Below are 24,317 nucleotides of genomic sequence, written 5' to 3' on the forward strand. Positions count from 1 at the left end.
TTTATTATATCAAGGATCTATATGATGTCTACGGCTTAAAACGAAATTTTAAAATATAAAAGAAAAATTTTAATCATTATCATTAATATAAAATTTATCATGAGAGGAAACTATATATGACGTCTATGCTCTAAAATATGTGTATATAAAATCCTGATATCTTGTTGCTATACTTACAGCAGCCAATCTACAGCAAAGATTATACTGACATCTTCAGCTGGGAGGCCAACTGTATCCAATACCATAACCATAGTAATGAGACCTGCCTGAGGAATACCGGCAGCACCAATACTGGCAGCTGTCGCCGTCACACTATAATAGATACCTCATTATAGCTTTATCTAAAATAGTTTAGGAAGAGAAATATTTGTTTACTCACCATACAGCTACGATTTTTCCGAAGGTGAGTGGAACCATTCTCATTTGCGCAATAAATATAGCAGCCACGGCTTCATATAAAGCTGTACCATCCATGTTAATAGTTGCTCCGACAGGAATCACAAATCTGGTAACACGGGGGTCGATACCACGATGATCCAACCAGCCAATGGTAATGGGCATAGTTGCTGAACTGGAAATTAAATATGTTATAATTAAAGAACTAACTTCTTATATCTATTAGTTAATGTCAATAATTGGATTGAGGGCACGAATTTGGAAATAAATTTGTTTAGAGCCATAAAATGTTTTGAGTTGTTCGGACGTATTTTCGTTTTATTATATTTTCCATGAAAGTGACAATCTTCATGGCATTGAGCTTTCACACAGGATGGTTGCTACCCCTACGAGAAAAGTCCACGAAAATACGTCCGAGCAGAGTACAGGTACTTTTATGGTAATATAAAAAAGCATATAATTCTGTAAAAGATGCTTTCTTTTAGTGGCTACTTATACACTATTTCTGATAACTCTTGATTAGGAACCTGAATCATAGCATTCGATATAGTGCTAGTCGTTTGTTTCACGTTGTGAACATTCAATATACAACAGACATCATCAAATACAAAGCTATTAAAGCACTTTTTTTAAATACGTCTCGTATTATATTATGATATGGACAACCTTCAATAAAAACTACTACAGAATTTCTACTTTAGGCAATTTATTGTGGAAGTTTATATATTATTACCTTGATCCAGTACCAAAGGCAGTCGCCAGCACTTGACCCATAGCTGCCACATGTTTGTAAGGTAGCGACCTCGTCGTTAAGAAGAAAATGACGGCGATCGTACCAAAACCATGAACAAATAATCCTATAAGTACTGTCATAAAGTACCATCCTAATTGTCCAACCATTTCTTCGAAACTTTCGATTTCTAGGATTTTGGCAGCTACCAGGAAACACACACCGATAGGTGATAGCCTAAATATAAATAAAACTATAAAACACCTATTGACTGTAAGACATCTATAAGGTTCATCACGAAAGATTGGTGATGGTAGTAAATTTTTAATTTGGATCGTACACTTTGAATTTATGCTTAAGTTATTTATAAACAAGTTATTATTGAACGTTTTTCTTCATATGGCATATAGTGCAGTGCAGTAAACGGAGAGGAGTGTTTAACCTCTGAATTTTTTTACTGTGCTCCGATTTGCATGAAATTTTGGAATTATTTTCATCTTACCAACTGAGAAGGGGTGTCATTCCCCCATGGGTTGGTGGTGGAGTCCGAATTGTTTTCACTTTTGAACTTGAGGGTAAGATGAACCTAATTCCAAAATTTTATGCAAATTGGAGCACAGTAAAAAAATTCAGACCCAAAACGCTACATTGACTGGTAATATATGTAATGTAATATATGTAATTTTATGTAATGTAATATATTACATAAACATATTAAAATAAAAATTATAAATTTAAAAGTAATTTTCATGTTGAAAAAATTATTCTGAGAAAACATACTACAATGAGTAGGTACGTATCGGTCACTTCCAATGCTGACCTCATTTGCTTAACAAGTTAATTCACTTTAGCCAGAACAGTTAGATTAGTCAAATAAAACAAAGTGTTCATATTCACCATATCACCCATCCGGTAATATCATCATAGCTTCATCCATTGCCACGAAAACATCTTGCAGAGGTTTTCCGGCGGGACCCATTTTTCCTATACATGTTCCTAGGATAACGCTGAACATCACCAACCCCAACACATTTGTAGTGTTTGATAATTCGGAGGTTATTTTATATTCGGACACAGGTACTGCAAAAAATAAGAGATTTGAATTGATTAATGTGAAATATATATAAATACTAATCAATTATTATAATATTATATTAATATGTTCAAACATTATCACCGATCCTTTGTGTTTGCACAGGGATATTTTAAAATATGCATGAAATTGGGGAAGAAATAGTGGAATCAGCAAAAAAATCCAGTTTAGATAAGTGTTAATATGGAAGATGTCGACTATATAATTCAAGAAACAGCAGCGGTTTTTTAGATATAATTTGAAGCTATTGACTGAGCTAATTGAAATATTGAAAGTATTAATTTCAAGAAGATCAGAAAGAACATTCAATGAGGGTTCAAAAATAATGATTGAAACTATTGACTACTATGATTGAAATTATGAAAAAAATTGTTGAAAATGATCCAAGTGTTACTAGAATACAAAAGTAAAAGAGGGTTTGATAGATATGCTTCATCTATTCAACACATTCTAAAAGAAAAAGCACAAACTGCACTAGATGCTTTCTAAATGCAAAATTTTGGAATATCTGAATGATCTGAACGGTTTAAAATTTTATTGGTCGTTATTACTATATTCGTTTATATTCTTTTTATTTTGTTTGGAACTTTTGTATGGTTTTATATTTAATTCAAATGAACACAGTAATTAACCATATTCATAATTATATATACCATACTCCTAACCATATTTTCATAATCATATATACATATATGTATATATATATATATATATATATATATGAATATAACTATATATTTATATTGCATGATTGACTTGGATGATAAATGCATCCATAGTGCTGCAAGTCATTGAATTTTCCATAAAAATAATTTCTTAGAGTATTATCTTCATGGTAATTCTTATACAAACAATATATAGGATATAATATTAGGTATCACTCAATAAATTATAGTAATTTCGAAATTAATTTTTATCTTATACGAATGTACAAAAAATTAGTCACAACAATAAGTTATTTTGAAAACAACAACAAATAAACGATTTCAAATATCATGAAAAAAACATTTGACCTCTTTGCTTATTTTGACAATAATTTTCACTTATTTCCATTGGAATATTTTAATATTTTATATATTCAACTTTTATTTCTTTATTAATATAAATAGTATTTTACTTTTACAAATATCAATTAATATCAGGTTTCAAGCAAATTAAACTTATTTAAACAATTTTAAATTAATTTGAAATCAATTAGTTATTTTTTGTTATTATTTTTCAAATACCTTTTAAAATTTTAATAATTATATACATATTAATATAAATAGTATTAATTTAACAAATATTAATTAATATCAAGTTGCGATCAAAATAAAACATACTGTTTCAATTAATTTTAATTAAATAAAAATAGTGTAATATTTTTTCAAATATTAAGTAACACCAAAACTTATTTCAGCAGTATCACATTATTATTTTTCGAATTTATTTAAAATTTTTATTAATTTAATTATTAATGAAAATAGTTCATTATTTTACCAAATATCAATTAATATCAAGTTGCAAACAAAATAAAACACATTTCAACAATTTCAAATTATTTTGAAATTTATTAGTTATTTTCTTGTATTATTATTATTTAAATTCATTTAAAGATCTTATAATTTTAGTTATTAGTTATATTTAATATTAATTTAATAGTATATTAAATTGCAAAAAAATAATTAATATCAAGTTGCAAACAAAATAAATTATACTTCACAAATCTAAAATTGTTAAGTTAATATTGATTAGTTATTTATTATTATTATTAGTAAGTTTTGAATTTGTTTATTGATTTTATTAATTTGAGTAATAATTTAAATAGTGTATTAATTTATCATATTAATAATTAATATCGAATTGTAAACAAAATTGAACATATTTCAATAGATTCACATTAATTCTGAATGAACTAGATATTTTTTGTACTATAGATTTTTAAACTTGTACAAATTATTTTCAATAATTTAATTATCAATTTAAATACTTCATTAATATTTTGAACAATAATTAGTATCAATGCAAACTATATAAAACATAATTTAACCATGTCAAATTATCTCAGAATGGATTAGTTATTTTCTTGTTAATGAATATTTATTTTCTTATTATTTTTTTAACTAAATTATTAATATATATAACCTATTAATTTTCTAAATATTATTTATAAGTAATAATATTAATATCAAGTTGCAAACAGAATGAAATATATTTTACACATTTACAATTAAATTCAAAATGGATAAGTTGCTTTCTATTATTTTTTATTCTATTTATTATTAATATAAAATTGTATATTAACTTTTCATGTAATAATTAGTGCAATTAAAACGATATATATTAATAATTTCAAATTAATTCGAAATGGATTGGTTATTTTCTATTATAATTTAAATTTGTTTAATGCTTATATTGATTTAGTGTTATTATTGATAATGGAATTTTCCAAATATTATTTAATATCAATATCAAGTTGCAAACCAAATAAAACATATTTTACACATTTAATTTAACTCATTTAATTCAAAATAGATTAGTTGCTTTATATTATTTTTTTTATTCATTATTAATATAAATTGTGTTTTCATTTTTCAAATAATAATTAATGCAAATAACAAGATATATTTCAATAAAATTATTCATATTCAATCAATGGAATTTGATTTGTTATTTTCTATTATCATATTTAAATTTGTTCGATGTTTTTATTAATTTAATAATTTTATTGTGTGAATATTAAATTTTTGGTAACATTTTTGTATACCACTAATTGACAATTTGAATTTTCCACTCTAGAAGGGTTGCAACTTGCATAACGTGATTTATTTATATTATAGATTTTTAGATTTGTTTATTATTTTTACTAATTTAGTTATCAATATAATCAATAATTTTTCAAATATTAACTGATATTAAGTTGCAATATATAAACAAATTATTTTGAAAATTTATTTTATTTTTTATAGATTTTTATTTCATTAATTGTTTTTAGTAATACAATTGTTATATTGTTATAAATTATGTATCCATTTTTCAAATAATAATTAATGCAAATAAAACAATAAATTTTAATCATTTCAAAATAATTCGAATTGAATTAGTTATTTTCTAATATTATTTATATTTGTCTAATATCAACGTTTTTCTTTAATTTATTAATATTATTGACAATGGAATTCCTGCTAACATTTTTTGTATACCACTAATTGAAAATTTGAATTTCCCGCTCGAAAAGGGTTGCCATTTACATGGCGCCAACTATGTGTCAATTTTGACACTTCGTTGAGGATCTCCTCATGTTTTATTATTGTAATTTGGTAATTATGTTCATATCATTAGGTGTTGAAAATGTTACAAGTGCATTTTGTGTTAAATAAATATTACAAAGTGATAAAAGTGTGTAAAGTAATTCATCAGTTAATATGGAAAATTATATAAAAAACTATCTCAATTTATGTAAGTACATTATCAAACACTTTTTACTAAACCTTAACCTAGTATTGTTAAACCTAGCTTTATTAACCTAAAAGTTGAAATATATTGTGTATCTATATAATATACATATATCTTGTTGAAATTAATTAATCATGAAGATCAAATTATTATAATCGCCTTTCGTTTACATGTTCCTAATTTTAATTATAATAGATGTGACTGATAATTAGTTATATCAACTGTACCGTGTCGGATTATAATCTCTAATGTTTGCAACATCGATGTTTATTCATGGCGTCAAAAGCCTACATAATCCTTGATAATAATAGTATTATGTCGTATATAAATTGCTGTTCAATTAACTCAAAACTCGCATTTATGGAAATTCGAGATGAATATATAACTAGTGAACAAATGCGTTTCGGTTACCATACTTATAGTCGCTTTTTGAAAAAAATTATTTGCACTATTATTCTTTTTATAATCTTGATTGTAATACTTTCTTCTAGAATACAAAAAAGGGGGCGTCCATTAATCACGTGAGCGAGTTTTTAACGATTTTTGGACTCTCCTCTCTCTTGGTGATATTCAAAATTAACACCCCCCCTCCCCCACCAACATAAAGTGTATTTTTAGTTACGTGAAAAAACTGTAAAATTTTTGTTTGTTTTTGAAAATGTTCGAACTTTTTTTAAAAAAATAGTTAAAAAATAAATACACGTGATATCTTACTATACCCCTCCCTCCCCCAAGTGATATTTCGTGATTTTTTGTCAAACCCTCTCTCCCCCCAAAAACCTCACGTGATTAATGAAAGCCCCCAAAGGTTTCCATTCAGTAATTTCAGCAAAAATTCCAACAAATCGATAATTTGTCAGAAAGAATATTTATTAATGTAACGTAACAAGATATTTGTAATGTAAATTTAAATTTCCTACTTCCAACATTATTCTAATGAGAAGCTTATATTAGAAATTTGTAGAGGAAAATTCATTATTGTGTTTTACAGTTTCTAACTTCCCGAAGAAGTTTGTTTTCATAAAAAAATCCGGTTCGCTTATCTTATGTTTTCATGACATTTCAAGCCATCCTGAATCGAATGAGACCAAATTTGGAAAAGTGTGTGTGTGTGTATGTATGTGAACAGATATTTTGCCGTAAAACACCGTTTTCTCAAAAACGGCTGGACCGATTTCAAAAATTTAAAGCCATTCTATGTATCTCGTTGAGGACTAGCGTTTATCAATTCGGCGACGATCGGCCGGACCGTTTCTTCATAAATAGCAGAATAGTGAAAAAATTTTCATCCACGTTTTAGCCCGCAATTCTGACTTGATTTTAAAAAATCAAAAACCGTTCGAAAAATATTGGTTGGGAATCGACCTGATTAGTTTTTGGTAGAGATCGGCCGGGCCGTTTTCTTGTGATAAAGTGTTAAATTTTTTTTTTCGACGGTAGGTACCATAGTCTACCATAAGACAAGTCGTTTAATTTTAAAAATTAGTCAAAGTTTTCAATTTGTATCGTTTTTTGGCATTTGTCAAAATGAGACCTCTCATCGACGTTTGCTCAAAAACGCCTGAACCGATTTCAGAAATTTAAAAGCCATTTGATGTATCTCAATAAGGACTATCGTTTGTCACTTTTGTGCGACGATCTGCCGAGCCGTTTCTTTGTAATTTGGATAAAAGTGTTAAATTTTCGCCCACATTTAAGCTCATCCTACCGAACCGATTTTCAAAAATCAAAAACTGTTCGAAAGATATTAGTTGGGAATAATACTGAGTAGTTTTAGGTGAAAGATCTACCGAGCCGTTTTCTTGTAATTCGTTGTTGAAAAAAATTTAAGCCGATTTTTATGGAACCTTTTTTGGCGATATATATCATGGTATTATAGAACTTACTGAAATATTACGGACTTACGACATGTAGTTTAATTTTACAAATTCATCAAAGTTTGAAAAAATTAGAAGTTTTTTTGTGGTTTGTTAAAATTAAAATTAGACGATTTATTTGGTACAACGATAAAGTACTTAGTCTTAATGAACATACTAAATTAAGGTCCCACAGAAACTGGTTCAATTTTAAAAATGATAGATTTTTGAAAATTTGCTTTTAGAAAATACTCCGAGTTAACGTGTTCGTTTGTTTTCAATTATGTGTAAAAAATCCACTCAGAATACTTTTAATCACTCATAAATTGATTATATTTTTTATTGATTAAGTCGATTATTTACACATATCGGGAAGTTCATGAAACTTGCCTCAAGGCAAAATACCAATACCGACTAGTTGCATACGATTTTAACCCTCAAACATATATTCATAATATATATTAGGTTGTCAAATATCTCCCTTCCGCCTTTTTGTATTATAAAAAATCCGCAAAAAAGCGGAAGGGAGATATTTGATAACCTAATAATATATCAATCTCAAACTCCAATTAGTTGCGGATTCAGCTTGATTATTTCATATTAAGCACGAACTTTGTTTACGAAATGCGTTAATAATTATAACAATTATATATCGTGATGGGTAAAACACTCCAATTTAAATTTTTATTATATGATTTATAAGTTGTTGAGACAATTGCGTTGATAAATTGATTTGGGACAACGGCCGGCTGTCCAGACATCATGGCCTCGAATAAGTCTGATCAACAGTGAAAATATATAATGAGAGAGCTGGATGGTAATTTGAAACATACCAGAATATATATATATATATATATATGTACAATTTCAATATCAAAATATAAATCTGTGTTAGTAATAATGTTTAAATAAATATTTATAAATATTTGGATCAAACAGTTTTTGAGATATTCAAATCGCAAATATGGTTGCAGATTGTCCCGGATCAGTGAACAGCAGAAATATGTTTGCAAATTACTGCTGAATTATACAAAAAAAAACTCAATAAATCATTTAAGTAAAACTCAATAGTCACTTAAGGTGAAAAGTGCCAGGAAAGATTTTGATTGTTATGCAGAAGAATTACTACATCAGAGATCTTGCCTTTATATATATATATATATATATATATATATATATATATATATTTTTTTTTTTTGCCATTCGACCTACAATTTAGACTTCAGATTCGTGTTCAGAGGTAGCAACTTTATTGGAAAACATATTTCACTCACCTAATACAAATAACTTTTTTTATTTTGTGTACCTGTATTATTTTTGATTTTTTTATAATCTTTTTTATTTTTCAACACTTGATAAAATTTTACTTTATTGGTTAATTAATAGCTGATTTTGTAACAAATAGAAAATAAAAAAGTAAGACCAACTTGTGGGCTTTTCAACTTCAAATCTTGTATCATTCAGCACTTTGCTTAAAGCAGAAAAATGTGGTAAAGTTAGGGAAAATAGTGCGAGAACATTTAAAAATTGTCTTACTTAAACCAAAGTTTGATGAAATTATGTATAATTTTAGCAGAACCCTATTAAGACAATCATGCTTAATACGCTTGCACTTTAAAACCAATTGTCCATATAATCTATATCAACTTTCTCGTTTAAGACGCGCTTTTAGAGCGGTTCTTTGAAAATCGTCTTATCGGGGGACTTTACTGTATACGGTTCATGTGTGCTAAATACTGTCAAAATGCTATGAATTTGCTTTGCTATAAGACGTTTTATATATAAAATGCAACTTCATACATATGTTATTAGACTACATCACAACTATGCAGTTATGATACCATTGTTTTTTGACATTTATGCGTTTTGTTGGTTAGGTTTTCTATCTAAAATGCCTGACAGCGGCAACCACATGGTATTCGACAGTTTTTTTTTTTTTTTTTTTTTTTTTTTAATCTTATTTGGCTTTGCTTACTCTAAGCATTTAGCCACCTATGTAGGTTTTATTTTATTAACTTCCCGTAGGGTAAGTTATTGTAATGGGCCGAAATCGGAATTGAAAATTTTTACATTTCTCGACGTTTTGAAGGTTTCTGAACGTTTTAGCATACCTCAGAAAAAATGGATGTGTGTGTGTGTGTGTGTGTGTGTGTGTGTGTGTGTGTGTGTATGTATGTGTGGATACAATTTCAGTCACGTTTAGGGCGCACGGATCAACCGATTTGAATGGTTCAAAAACATTCGATTCCTATTGATTGGGAAAAGAGCTGATTAGTTTTTGGCAAAGGCAGGTCCAGCCGTTTCGGAGATACGGAGCAAAAAGTGCAGAAAATAGAAATCGAATTTTTGAGCGAACGGAGTATCCGATTTGAATGATCTAAAAAACATTCAATAGTAATGATTGGGAGAAGGTTTATTAGTTTTTGGCAAAGGCAGGCCCAGCCATTTCGAAGATACGGAGCTAAATATGTAAAAAATGGCAGTTTTTGAGAGAACTAAGCGTCCGATTTAAGTGATTCAAAGAACTTTCTGCTTGTCTTAACAAAATAATTGATTTGGATTTCTTTCTTTTTTTTTTTTTTTTTTTTTTTTTTTTTAGTATTTTGTACATCGAAATATTTCAGATTTTATTTTAATTCTGACTATAGTTTCTAATATACTTTAGAAATAATTTCAACTCTGCAATTCGGTTTATATAACTCTTATAAATATTACACAATGTTACAATATTTATAATAATCTATTTGAAAACATTCAGTATTCCTCGAACATTTCGTTACGGTGCGGAAGTTCCAGCAATTTGCCTTAAGGCACGATGCCATAATGCCTCAGACAGAATTCCACTTACAGCTAGTTTATTTTTATTCTATATTATTTTATATATATATTCAATCTTATATATTCTATATTTTTATTCTTATTTCTTTTTCTTTTTTAATTTTGTTACAATTATTTTTTTCAATTTTGATTTCTTTATTTTTTCTCTTCAATTTTTACTATTTCATTTCAAATTCCTAATTCTATTTAACTTCTTTGATTTTTACTTTAATCTCAGGTAGTTCTAATTTTTTTCTTCCTACTCTTATTACAACTCGGCTATTCGAATTCTGTAATTTCTATTCTTACTCCTAATTTTTATTCAAATTCTACTTAACAAATCGAATTCTATTTAATTTCAAATTAACCATATATATTTATGATTAATAGCTATGCTCGCCACATTTTGACAGTATTTAGTACCATTTTGTATGAGAAACGCTACATAACATAGACCAGAGGTGGGGAACCTTTTTGCCGTTAGAGGCCACACTTAAATTAGGCAGCAATAAAAGAGGCCGCATAAGCTGATTGACCTAAAAAAGTGACTTTTGTGAAATTATTATAGTTTTTTTTTATAGTTTTAACAATTTATTGCATTATATAGAAAAAAGTAAATAAATTACTTTAAAATTTTAAATATTATATAAATTAAATTATAAATATTTTAGTTCGTTTTAATTTCATTTAAACATTCATTTTTTATATAAAAATGATATTAAAGTCTTTTGATTAAATTCATTTGTAAACTTTCGGTATGAATATTCCTGCTTGTTGTCATTCATGACAACGGTTGTTATAACAAAAAGTAGGATTAATGCATTAAACGCAACGTTACCTCTTTCCAAAAGAAATATACCTAGACTCTATTGACAGACATTTAAGAATATAATTTAAAAAATATTATTAATAAATGATGTACCTACTCCATTTAGAGAATAATAATGTTTAGCCATGAAAATAAGCGTATTATTTGATAATGTTAAACTAACAATAATGAACGTGAAAGAAATATTTTAATTAAAATATGTATTTATTATGCACAAAATGTATTGTTAATTTATATTTTGCATTTGAGTTGTTCTCATTTTAAATACCTTACTCTATATTTATTAACTTCCCGAAGGAGAAGTTTATGTCTTCATCGAAAAATCCGATTCGCTAATTTTATGTTTGCTCGACGTTTCAAGACATTCTGAATCGAATGAGACCTAATTTGGAAAAAGTATGTTTGTGTGTGTGAACAGATTTTTTTCCGTATATCGACGTTTTCTCAAAAGCGGCTGGACTGATTTCAAAAATTTAAAAGCCATTCGATGTATCTCGATGAGGACTATTGTTTGTCAGTTTTGTGCGACGATCGGCTGAGCCGTTTCTTTGTAATTTGGAAAAAAGTGTTAAACTTTTCGTCCACACATAAGCTCATACTACCGAATCGATTTTAAAAAATCAAAAACTATTCGAAAGATATTAGTAGGGAATGATGCTGATTAGTTTTAGGTGAAAATCTACCGGGCCGTTTTCTTGTAATAAACTGTTGAAAAAAAATTTAAGCCGATGTTCATGGAACTTTTTTGGCGATATATATCATGGTCTCATAGAACTTACTGAAATATTACGGCCTTACGTCAAAGAATTTAATTTTAAAAATTCATTAAATTTTGAGAAAATGAGTAGTTCTTTCGACATTTGTTAAAATTAAAGTTAGACGATTTACTTGGTATAACGGTAGAGTTTTTGGTCTTAATGAACATACTGAACAATTAAATTCCCACAAAAAACTGGCTCAATTATAAAAATTATTGATCGTTGAAAATTTGCTTTTAAAAAATACGCCGACCGGGTTGACGTGTTTGATTTTGAATAATGTGTAATAAATCCACTTCGAATACTTTTAACTACTCATAAATTAATTTATCTATCATGGATTAAGTCGATTATTTACACAAATCGGGAAGTTTATGTAACTTGCTTCAAGGAAAAATACCAATACCAACTAGTTTCAAGATTTAATTATAAATAAAGTCTATATATTATGTGCAAATAAATACGGACACATGTTTTTTCAACAGCAATTTTTAAAAATATATTTTTGTATTTTATGAAAAAAGGTATAGTTTTGTGTCATTTTATAACTATGGTCTCATAAAATTGCCAATATATCTAGGTTAAATCTGGTTGCTCCAATCTCCGCCAAAGCCAAAGTTGCGAGAAGTATACATTTTTATCATTTTACTACGGATACGCATAAAAATTTTCAACCCGGGTGCTAACGATTCTTTTGCACTGTTAATTTTTTAATAATACTTCTTGAATCATATAATAGGCGATGTCTTGCGAAATCGAAAATATTGCTTATATTAAATAATATTAATATAATATATTACATCCCTATTTCGTATCTGCCTAAGAGTCTGTGTTCCAGGGTAGTAATCTGATGTTATGTTACAATATGACTGTTTTTGGTGGGATTTTTGTACAATAGTTGTTTGACAGTAACTCTGCTATTTTGTACTAGACGGCAAGGGGCCGCACAAGAACCTCCCGGAGGCCGCATGCGGCCTCGAGGCCGCAGGTTCCCCACCTATGACATAGACCCTCCCTACGTAACATTAATCTATTTTACTATATCTTTTATTGGCACTATTTTCCTTAATTTATGATGAGCATTACTTAGAAAAAAAATAGTTTGTGAAAAACAAGTAAAGAATGAATTATCAGAAGTGCTATTGTCGTTTTTTATAGTTACTACCTGCCCCGGTAGATATTACACTTTTCCAAACACGGGGTAAGTTGTAACATCGCACCTTTTCCGCAAAATGATTGTGTAATAATACACAATTGTTATGGAATTATTTTTATTTCATTCGGTTGATTTGAACTATCAAATTTTATTCCGTAGAAATAGAATCAGTGCATATTAAGAAAACTACTAAACATATAAAAAAAACTATTACAATAAGATCTTCGTTCCAGTATATAATATTGGAGATTTTTGCTCCAATTATATATGAAATCAGAGTCAAAACAATTACTTAAGGGTGACAGATTGTAACTAAAATTAAAATATATATATATATATATATATATATATATATATATATATATGAAATCATCTTGTAAACAATAATCCAAATATATCTCTCATCAAGGTTTTTCATAATCTACATTTTGTATCTCAATATTATATATTATGCAAATTGCAATGTAGGTAATGAGTGTAGACTAGTTTTGTATAAATTAATAATTTTTTTTATAATTTTTTTATATTTCCAAAAAATTGTCTCTAGATGTCTAACTAATAACAATACAACGTAAATAACAATATGTCCATTACATCGCTTCTGCTAATTGGTCTTATTTGGGTTAAATCATATTTCGCAAGACTTGTTCGGATGTTATGAAAAAAAAGCTGAGAAAAAATATTAATGATATTTAAGTTTAATGCACCGTGAAGGATATAACGATTGAAACGATATAGAATTTTATTAAAACTGCTCACTCGAGAAGAAAATATCATATAACCATTTTGATGTGCAGCCCTTTTCAGAAACACCCGGAAAATATTTTTTATGAATGATTCTAAAACGAACATGATTACATTTTATTATTTGGTCATAAAATGACAAGTAAATCACTGAAGTGTACTGTTTTTTCAAAGAAAACAAATATATCTTTATTTTGTATTGAAAGAAATAGCTGTTCAACATAGAATTTAAATTGTACGTTTTTTCAATTTCTTGGACGTAGTGATTAATAATCTTATATCAAATTGGTTATTGGAATACTGTCAAGTATTTTACAACTTTTGGCACTGATAATTTAATTTTTGGCAACATTTATTAGAGTTTATGAATCCAGATCGTGTAAGCTAGTTATTAAGTACTTCCTTGAATATAATATGACAATAATATTCTTTAAAACTGTATACCGCCACGTAGTTATAGAATTTATTTTAACTCCCCTTCGATTAACTCAGGTTGTTGGGTTATGATCTAAGATCTAACCCTTGTAGCAGTGGACTGTATTAAATACTGATTTGTTTCTATATTCTGTGTTTGCTGCAGTTCTTATTACAATCACTGATTTGTCTCTAAGTTATAATGAAAGAAGATATATTTATATTTATTATTTATTAAATATGTTACGGACTTTTCTTTTTGAAGTGAACAATTATTCCCATCAAACTCTCCGCTACCGCTATATCAGGGGTAGCAACCAACCCGTGTAAAAGCTCAATGCCATGAAAATTGTCACTTTCTTGGAATAATATGATAAAACGAAAATACGTCCGAACAAAAACTTTTTTCAATAATATAATTTTTTTATTATAAATAAGTACATAATAAATCGTTCTCACTAGAGTATATTAGTAAATTGCAATTAGTGCAAAATCATTAGAAAAACATTTTTTATTTTATAAAAATGAAAAATAATTTTGAGCAGAGTTAAGAACATTTAGTTTTAAGATATCTTCACTTTTAACGAAATAATTGTAAACTTTCTGAAGAAATTTATGTTTTGGATAAAAACTGGTCGTCGCTGACTTTATATTTTTAACTTCCCGTAGGGTAAGTTATTGTAATGGGCCGAAAATCGAAATTAAATTTTTTTACATTTTTCGACGTTTTGAAGGTTTCTGAACGTTTTGGCATACCTTAGAAAAAATGGATGTGTGTGTGTGTGTATGTATGTATGGATACAAATTTCCAGTCACGTCTTCGGGCGCACGGATCAACCGATTTGAATGGTTCAAAAAACATTCGATTCCTATTGATAGGAAAAAGAGCTGATTAGTTTTTGGCGAAGGCAGGTCTAGCCGTTTCGGAGATACGGAGCAAAGAGTGCAGAAAATAGAAATCGACCTTTTGAGAGAATGGAGTATCCGATTTGAATGATCTAAAAAACATTCAATTAGTTATGATCGGGAGAAGTGTTTCTTAGTTTTTGGCAAAGGCAGGCCCAGCCATTTCGAAGATACGGAGCTAAATATGTAAAAAATGGCAGTTTTTGAGAGAACTAAGCGTCCGATTTAAGTGGTTCAAAGAACTTTCTGCTTGTCTTAACAAAATTGATTTTGTAAAAAAAAACTTTGTATAAATTTTTTTTCTTTTTCTTTTTTTCTTTTTTAGTTTTTTTGTATATCGAAAATAATTCAGATTTTATTTTTATTTTGACTAAAGTTCTAATATAACTTAAACAAATTATTTTAAATTTGCAATTTAGTTTATATAATTCTTATAAATATTAGGCAATGTTACAATATTTATAATAATCTATTTGAAAACATTCAGTATACGATGCCATACACCCCACTAGTTTTCTTTTTGATGGTCATTCTAAAATCTTTTGAGACTTAAATTTAAAAATTATGTATAATGCTATGTGAACCTAAGTTTTGCTTTTCGCTGATGTTTTTTTTTTTTTTTTTTTGAAATTCGGCAAATCTTGATGATAGTTTATTAGTTAAGCTTGATTATTGGTCTAGTTATCTCATTGTTCATTTTATTCCAATTTATTTTTTTGATGCTTGAGCAAATAATCGTCAATAAATTTTGAAAGTTCAAGAATCTCGGATGGTATTTTATAATCATGGTGATTCTGATTAGTATTTGTAAAATTTACTTGATATAAAATTTTATTAGAGCTCGCTCGTCAATTAGAAACATAGATAACAAGTTTCACTTAAAAATATAGATAGCAATATGCCAATATGTTTCCAAGAGAAATAGCCCTCACCTGGCATTGATGTAGTAATAAAGAAAGTCAACTCTATTAGGTAAATTCTTATAATAAAATCTTCAAATATGAATGGCTTAACCATTGGGTTACCATCGAAAAATACGATTTAAAGAGAAGTTTCAGCCCAACAGCTTATTGACAGCCAACAGAAAAAAAATCTTTCAAATCTAGTTTGAATATTGTTTGCATTTTTAGATTTCCACGACTGTTGAACTATGTATTTGTATATCCAGCATACTCATCCACTTAAAGTTTAAATCAAATATTCAAGTGCACTTAGTAATAAATGCGGTAAAAATGTAACATTTAATAAATTAATTTATGTTTATAATCGTGACTTTGCGTTAAGTCAAAATGTTACTTACAACTAGTTTTTATTTGGTTTAAACATGACTTTACATTAGTATAAGTGGAAGATATAATTCACTTGTAGAATATCTTTGATAACTTAATTGATTTGCGTTGATTAACATCGTTATTTTTAGCAATTTAATTATACCACTTATATTAAAGTAGAGTTACATTTAAGACAAAATAAAAAGGCAGATTTCCGATATATGAAAATGACATCATTAAGAAACAAGATTAGCACCTTTTAAAATTGTACCAATTATACCAAATTTTAATAAATTTTCATAAATAATTTTTCGTTGGCTTATGATTTTTTAGATTGTTCATCGAGAACCATGATCGGCTTTCTTTGTATTGATCCATTTCTTTGTAATTTGGAAAGAAATTCTTAAACTTTTCGTCCACATTTAAGCTCATACTACCGAATCGATTTTAAAAAATCAAAAAGTGTTCGAAAGATACTAGTTGGGAATGATACTGATTAGTTTTAGATGTAAATCTACCGAGCTGTTCTCTTGTAATTAACCGTTGAAAAAAATTTAAATCGATTTTTATTTTTTGGCAATATATATCATGGCCTTATAGAACTTACTGAAATATTACGACCTTACGACAAGAAGTCTAATTTTAAAAATTGATTCAAGTTTGAGAAAATGAGTAGTTTTTTGAAGTTTGTTAAAATTAAAATTAGACAATTTACTTGGTATAACAATAGAGTACTTGGTCTTAATGAACATACTAAACCATTAAAGCCATACGGAAACCAGTTCATTATAAACATTGTTGGTTTATGAAAATTTGCTTTTAGAAAACACTTCGAGTTAACGTGTTCGTTCGTTTTCAAATATGTGTAATAAAGCCACTCGGAATACTTATAATCACTCATAAATTAATTTATTTTTTATTGATTAAGTAGATTATTTACACATATCGGGAAGTTCATGTAACTTGCCTCAAGGCAAAATTCCAATACCAACCATTTTCGAGACTGATTTAGATAAATCAAATTTTATAATTGTTAGACCAAAGCTAATTAGTTTATTGATTAGTTAATGTCTGCAAACATTTTGATGCATACAAAAAATATTTCGAAATATTTACTGATTTCATTTATAATAAATTTTCCGTCTAGACATTTGATACAATAATATGTATAAAACATACATAATTTTATAAAACACATATTTGACCATGAAGTTACATTGTTAAAGACTTGATTCAAGCCTTCAGTTATTAATTTTATATATCAACTTGTAGTGTGAAGAAGAAAATAAAACTGACTGAAGTAATATGACAAAAACGACTTCACATAATGTGCGTTGGTGCAAACATGACCGAGATCGTAAAGAGACGCAAATTGATATTAATAAATTTCCGAGCACAGTTTTGCTTTTATAATCGTAATATCAAGTTCAAACTCATATCATTTTCATTTTCTCAACGTACAAAACGTTTGGCGCTGATTTTATTACTTAAATTATAATGAGGAAAAAGACGTAAAACATTTAATGTTTCAATACGGCAGTTTTAGTATAATTTTCTCTTACAATATTGTATCTGTTTAGTGAAACTCGTTCAGTATTGACAACTTGGAATAAAATGATGCATTTATATTTTGCACGTTTTGAAGGATTCAACATCTCAATATGTCAACGAATAAATAACAATTTTAGATTTTTTTAGAAATGTACTGCTAGCAAAGAGTTCCTAGCCCTTATGAATTTAGACATGATTATACATGCTTGATAAGTATGTAAAATCTTGATACTTAAGTAAAAATCCCATTTTACTACTGCTTGATATCAAGCAGGCCAGACTGACTAAAACCGGCTTAATTTTCAAAATATACTAGCAAATTAAATATAATTGATTCAACATTTCAATATATCATCGAATGAAAAAAAACTTTAAAATAATTTTTTTTATTGCAATCTGTTTGCTGGGAAGGAGTTCAGTAATTGTTTTGTTTTTTTTAACTTAGGTCTGTTACAAGTCCTTTCGAATTGAGACATGATTTTATATATGTACTTGATTAGTATATAAAATCTTGATACTTAAGTAAAAATCTCATTACTACTGATAGATATTATTTTTTAATTACAATCTGTCTGCTAGGAGGGAGTTCAGTAATTGTTTTGTGTTTTTAACTTAAGTCTGCTACAAGTTGTTTTGTATGTTAAGTCTTGATACTTAAGTAAAAATCTTATATTACTACTGCTTGATATCAAGGTGGCCAGAAGCATTGACTACCGATCTACGTTCTTATTATAAGACTAAAACCTGCTTATTTTTTAAAATATTCTAGCAAATTTAATATAGTCGATCATAATTCAGCATCTCAATATACTTACGAATGAATAAAAACTCTAAAATATTTTTTTATCATTACAATCTGTCTGCTAGGAAGGCAGTTGTTGTTATTTTAACATAAGTCTCTTACAAGTCCTTTCGATTTGTGACATGTTTTTACATAGTTTATTTGAATTTTTTGACTTTTTATTATTTTTGGAGCAAAGTAAGCAACTAGTGGTGCAAATTGCTGGAACTCCTCAGATCAAAAATTAAAGTTTTTAAAAAAAAATACCTTTTCCACTTTTTTATCTCCGAAAACGCTAGACCTGCCTCACAAAAATGTTCATCAGTTCTTTATTTCGCCAATACAAACAAAATGTTTTTGAACCATTCAAATAGGATGCTCCATTCTCTTAAAAATTGTTCACCATTTTTGGCTCTTTTTGCCCCGTATCTTCGGAACGGCTAAACCTGCCATTGCCAAAAACTAATCAGTACGTCTCCTTATCAATAGGAATCGAATGCTTTTTGAATTATTGAAATTAGTTGATCCTTGTTCTCGTCGACGAAAAATTGTATCCGCACATAAGTACACACAATCACGCACACACACATACACATACATCCATTTTTTCTAAGGTATGCCAAAATGATCAGAAACTTTTGAAACGTAAAGAAAAATTAAAGATTGCATTTTCGTCTTTTTTGCGATTACTATAACTTACCCTACGAGCGGTTAAATATACTAATAAATTAAATATAATTGATTATTATTTCATATAATATAATTGATAATAATTATAATAGATCTAAAAAAATACTTTCTGTAAACATAAACATTCTAGTCTGATTATTATTATTATGATTTGATAATATATTATGATTGTAAATAATATGAACATAAGTAAAATTTTTATATGGAATTACGTACGGACCAGGTATTCATTCACCCATTCTCTTTTGTTATTATTTTAATCAAATCTATTTCATAACTAGCTGTAAGTGGAATTCTCTCTTGAGGCTATTATGGCATCGTGCCTTAAGGCAAATTGCTGGAACTTCCCGTACCGTAACGAAATGTTCGAGGAATACTGAATGTTTTCAAATAGATTATTATAAATATTGTAACATTGTCTAATATTTATAAGAATTATATAAAATGGATTGAGTTGAAATGGAAGAGTTGAAATTATTTGTAAAGTATATTAGAATTAAAAGTCAGAATTAAAAATAAAATCTGAAATATTTTCAATATACAAAAAACTAAAAAAAAAAAAAAAAAAAAAAAATGAAACAAATTTTTTTTTCCAAAATCAATTATTTTGTTAAGACAAGCTGAATGATTCAAATCGGACGCTTAGTTCTCTCAAAAACTGCCATTTTTTACATATTTAGCTCCGTATCTTCAAAATGACTGGTCCTGCCTTTGCCAAAAACTAATAAACACTTCTCCGAATCATTACTAATAGAATGTTTTTTAGATCATTCAAATCGGATACTCCGTTCTCTCAAAAATTCGATTTCTATTTTCTGCACTCTTTGCTCCGTATCTCCGAAACGGCTGGACCTGCCTTTGCCAAAAACTAATCAGCTCTTTTCCCTATCAATAGGAATCGAATGTTTTTTGAACCATTCAAATCGATTGATCCGTGCGCCCTAAAACGTGACTGGAAATTTGTATCCATACATACATACACACACACACACACACACACACATCCATTTTTTCTGAGGTATGCCAAAACGTTCAGAAACCTTCAAAACGTCGAGAAATGTAAAAATTTTCAATTCCGATTTTCGGCCCATTACAATAACTTATCCTACGGAAAGTTAATAATTTCAATAAATTTATGATTTTTATATATATATATATATATATATATTGTATAGCGTTTATGATTTATACATATATATATATATATATATATATATATATATATATATGGGTGGTCCTTAAAATGGTCATTTTCGAATTTCCTTGCTCCCAGGGGCTCAAGTGATTCCAATTAGATAAAAAATAATTCTCTGAAAGTTTTAGCTCTTAATATTAACGTTTAGATAGAGCGCAATTCAATCAAAGTTTTGTATGGAAATAGCATGCAAAAATTTTCAAAAATTTTAAAAATGTTTTTTACATGTAATTTAGCGAACCAATGAATGAATAAAACTCATTCATTTGTCGCTAAGTTATACCTAAAACATTTTTTTTAATTTTTCAAAATGTTTTCCATGCTCTTTCCATACAAACTTTGATTGAATTGCGCTCTATCTAAACCTTAATATTAAGAGCTAAAACTTTCAGAGAATTGTTTTTTATCTAATTGGAACCATTTGAGCCCCTGGGAGCAAGGAAATTCGAAAATGACCATTTTAAGGACCACCCTAATATATATATATATATATATATATATATATATATATATATATATATAGCTACATTTATTATATGACTGCACAATTTAATTTAAATAATCAAAATCAAACAAGCTAAATACTGGGTATCCTTTCAGAATTTTATTTATTACAGAATTAATTATATTTATCATTAAAATTGCTGAAAATTTCTTCGTGACGCTAGATTGTAATTTAACTAAAAAAAGGATATAAAGGAAAAAAGGAATATTTTCAAACACCGGAGTTTATTTTCTTACTAGCTGATGCTGTTTACTGAATGCACTAAACTTTGTTTTTGCGAGCAAAATTCTTTCTCAAATTTTTCGCTCTTGAGGTAGACATTGATTTGTCCTATTTTTTCGAATTCTCTTTCGTTTGTTTTAATTTTAGCGTATTTTTATTTGTGTATCATTTAATCGAATTCAACATAGCTGACACAGCGCGTATTGAGATTGTCCGCCGTCTGGATTCCTGAGCCTAAGTTGAAATTAGTTCTTACGTTATGATGGACTTTCGCCAAAAGTCTGGGCTAAATTTGTCGCAACAAGTGTCCACTTGTCGTTGCCATCATATTTACTACCTAGTAACTGATTCGATAATATCTTTCAGCAAAATCGAAGTTAATCAACACATTTATCAACTGAAACGGTCTGAAGCCGGATGGAAATGATTTATATCGAGATTGAAATATTAAATTGAAACACGATTCAATTGAACCTAAAACCGGCGTAGGTGCATATCTAATTAAATAAATGTTCAATGTTACGCAGGATACTAGTTCAATATTAATATTAGTCATAAGAGGAATATATTTCTTTGGTATCCTAATTATTTTGGCACTATATAGAACAAATGTAAATCCCATGAAAGCTTATTTTTGCTTTTCCTAATGTGGAATATTGATTTGCTGATACATGTTTGTTAATTGGTATTAACAATGCTGTTGTTGTGTGTTTCAAAAATACTTAATTTTTCATTTTCCGGTAAGTTATAGCAAAAAAGTAATCGCAAGTAGGGTAAGTAATCGCAAAAAAGCGAATATGAAAAATTTTGCATATCTTTACGTTTCAGAGTTTTCTGAAAATTTTGGCATACATTAGGAAAAAATTGTTTGTATGTGTGTGTGTATATGTATGCGTGTTGTAGTATATATGTATGTGCGGATACAATTTTTTGCCGACGTTTTCGAGAGTGCGAATGAATCAATTTGAATGATTCAGAAAACGTATAGACATAAAAAAGAACTGATAAAATTTTTGGAAAGGCAAATCCAGCGGTTTCAGGGATCCGATAAAAAACGTACTAAAAATGCCATTAGTCGGTCAAAAATGATCTTTAGACATATGCACATAAAATTGTCAGATTTTAATAATAAGTATAAATTTTGTTTACATTTCTATGGGTTTCGTACCAATGTTTATTTGTAAGATTCAATATTTCATCTCTAAAACAGCTACGCAATGCAATCGCTTCGAAAAAAAAGTTCTAAAGTTTTTCAAACAAAATCAAAATATACCTAAAAGATCGTCATTTTTTTCTAAATTCTCAAAACTCTATTTTTTTTTCAAAGTTTTCAAAAGTTTTATTAAAAATTGAATTTTTGGGACGAGAAGTACCAGCAATTTGCCTTAAGAGTGATGCCATGCACCACTAGTTTTTGTAAATTATCTTACCAAATTCAAATGGCTGAATAATAAAAAACGAGCCAAATTTAAAAAAAATATATTTTACTATGTAAAGGAGAGCATCACAAGCATTAATTGCTTAAAATTTTCATAAAATATAAAATTTGGGCTTGGATCAATGCTCCTAGCAATATTTTTTGGAGTTTTGTATATCTTGTGAAATTGTTTATAGTCTATAATTCTAATAGAATTTGACAAATTGATGTCATGGTAAGACTATGATGACAATTTAGAAATCTATAATATTTGCAATCAATGTCAGATTTAGTAATAAACAACATGCATAGAGCTTAATTTAAGCATAATTCAAGAGCATCCAAAAATAATTTATTATCACATGTATACGTCTTATGAAATATTGAATGACATGGTAAGCATGGTGATACGTTAACTTTACTTGTTATTTTATATAAAAGCTCAACAAAATCAAATAAATATAATTAGATTCACATTGGCAAAATGTAAAGGTCTTAACTTAATAAGATGAAAATTAAATTTCATCTTCATGACTTTCACAAACCATTATAATACCTATTCAGTAGTTAACGTTTTACATACAATTTTGAATTAAATTTACATAAAAAGGTAAAATATTTTCAGCAACATCAAGTGGATTTTTATTTCGGATTGGTATTTTCCCTACAGTTAAGATCATCCAATTTTATTTAATTTCAATTTTTATTTATTAACTATAATTCAGTTATAATAGTAGTCATCTATAATATCATTCTTAATTTTTTAATTGTGGTCAAGGTTTCTACGATAAAATTATCCACTACCATCTGGCAATAATAGTAGACTTGTGAAAACGTCCAAATTGTTCGAGTTCATAGCACATGAGCGCGCAACAAGTAGTACACGTGCTTTTATAAATAAATTTAATAGTGAAGTATTAGCTGCCAATAGAGTAAAAGGTTGTTGGCAAAGTATACAGGTAAATTTAGATATAATACACTTAATTAAAAGTACTATTTCATAAATTTAATTTACGCACAGTATATGTGAGACAGGAGCCATAGTCTTGTTTTACTGCTCATTTGCTTAGCTATCACTTATCATTAACAAGTTAATTAAAGTCAATTATTGATAATCAGAATCGGACAAAAGTCCATGATGCAAAACTGGAATTTTTATTGCACAAAATCTTAGTCAAGTTCTTGTATTTGGGTATGTAGTTGGACCAGAAACTAAACTGCAATACTCATATAAAAATGGACAAGAGAATAAAATTACTATATAGGTTAAAGGGTTTGGATTATAGGAAAGTCACTAACCAATTTGGACGTATGGTATTTAACTTTGGGAATATGCAACTAAACGATCATCAAAAAATATAAAATTGATCACTCCAGCAGCCTGGTACCTATCAAACAAAGTTATATAGAGCAATTTAAAAGTGCACTCAGTTAAGAAATTTATGATAACTAGAATATTATATCGACAAGTACTAAAATTAATAATTATACTCTCAAACTACAACATATTACTCTTTTCTATAACTCAACTAAAAAATAAATTTTATCTAT

General features: G+C 27.9%; 1 protein-coding gene across 1 annotated transcript in view; it reads right to left on the reverse strand.

Annotated features, from left to right (window-relative positions):
• Positions 1-24,317, reverse strand: part of LOC113368017 (excitatory amino acid transporter 1) — a 158,408-nt gene that overhangs the window by 121,871 nt on the left and 12,220 nt on the right.

Source organism: Ctenocephalides felis, unplaced genomic scaffold (assembly GCF_003426905.1).
Source record: "Ctenocephalides felis isolate EL2017-DRISC unplaced genomic scaffold, ASM342690v1 CF-g0.4_SCAFFOLD_01170, whole genome shotgun sequence".
Lineage (NCBI taxonomy): Eukaryota > Metazoa > Arthropoda > Insecta > Siphonaptera > Pulicidae > Ctenocephalides > Ctenocephalides felis.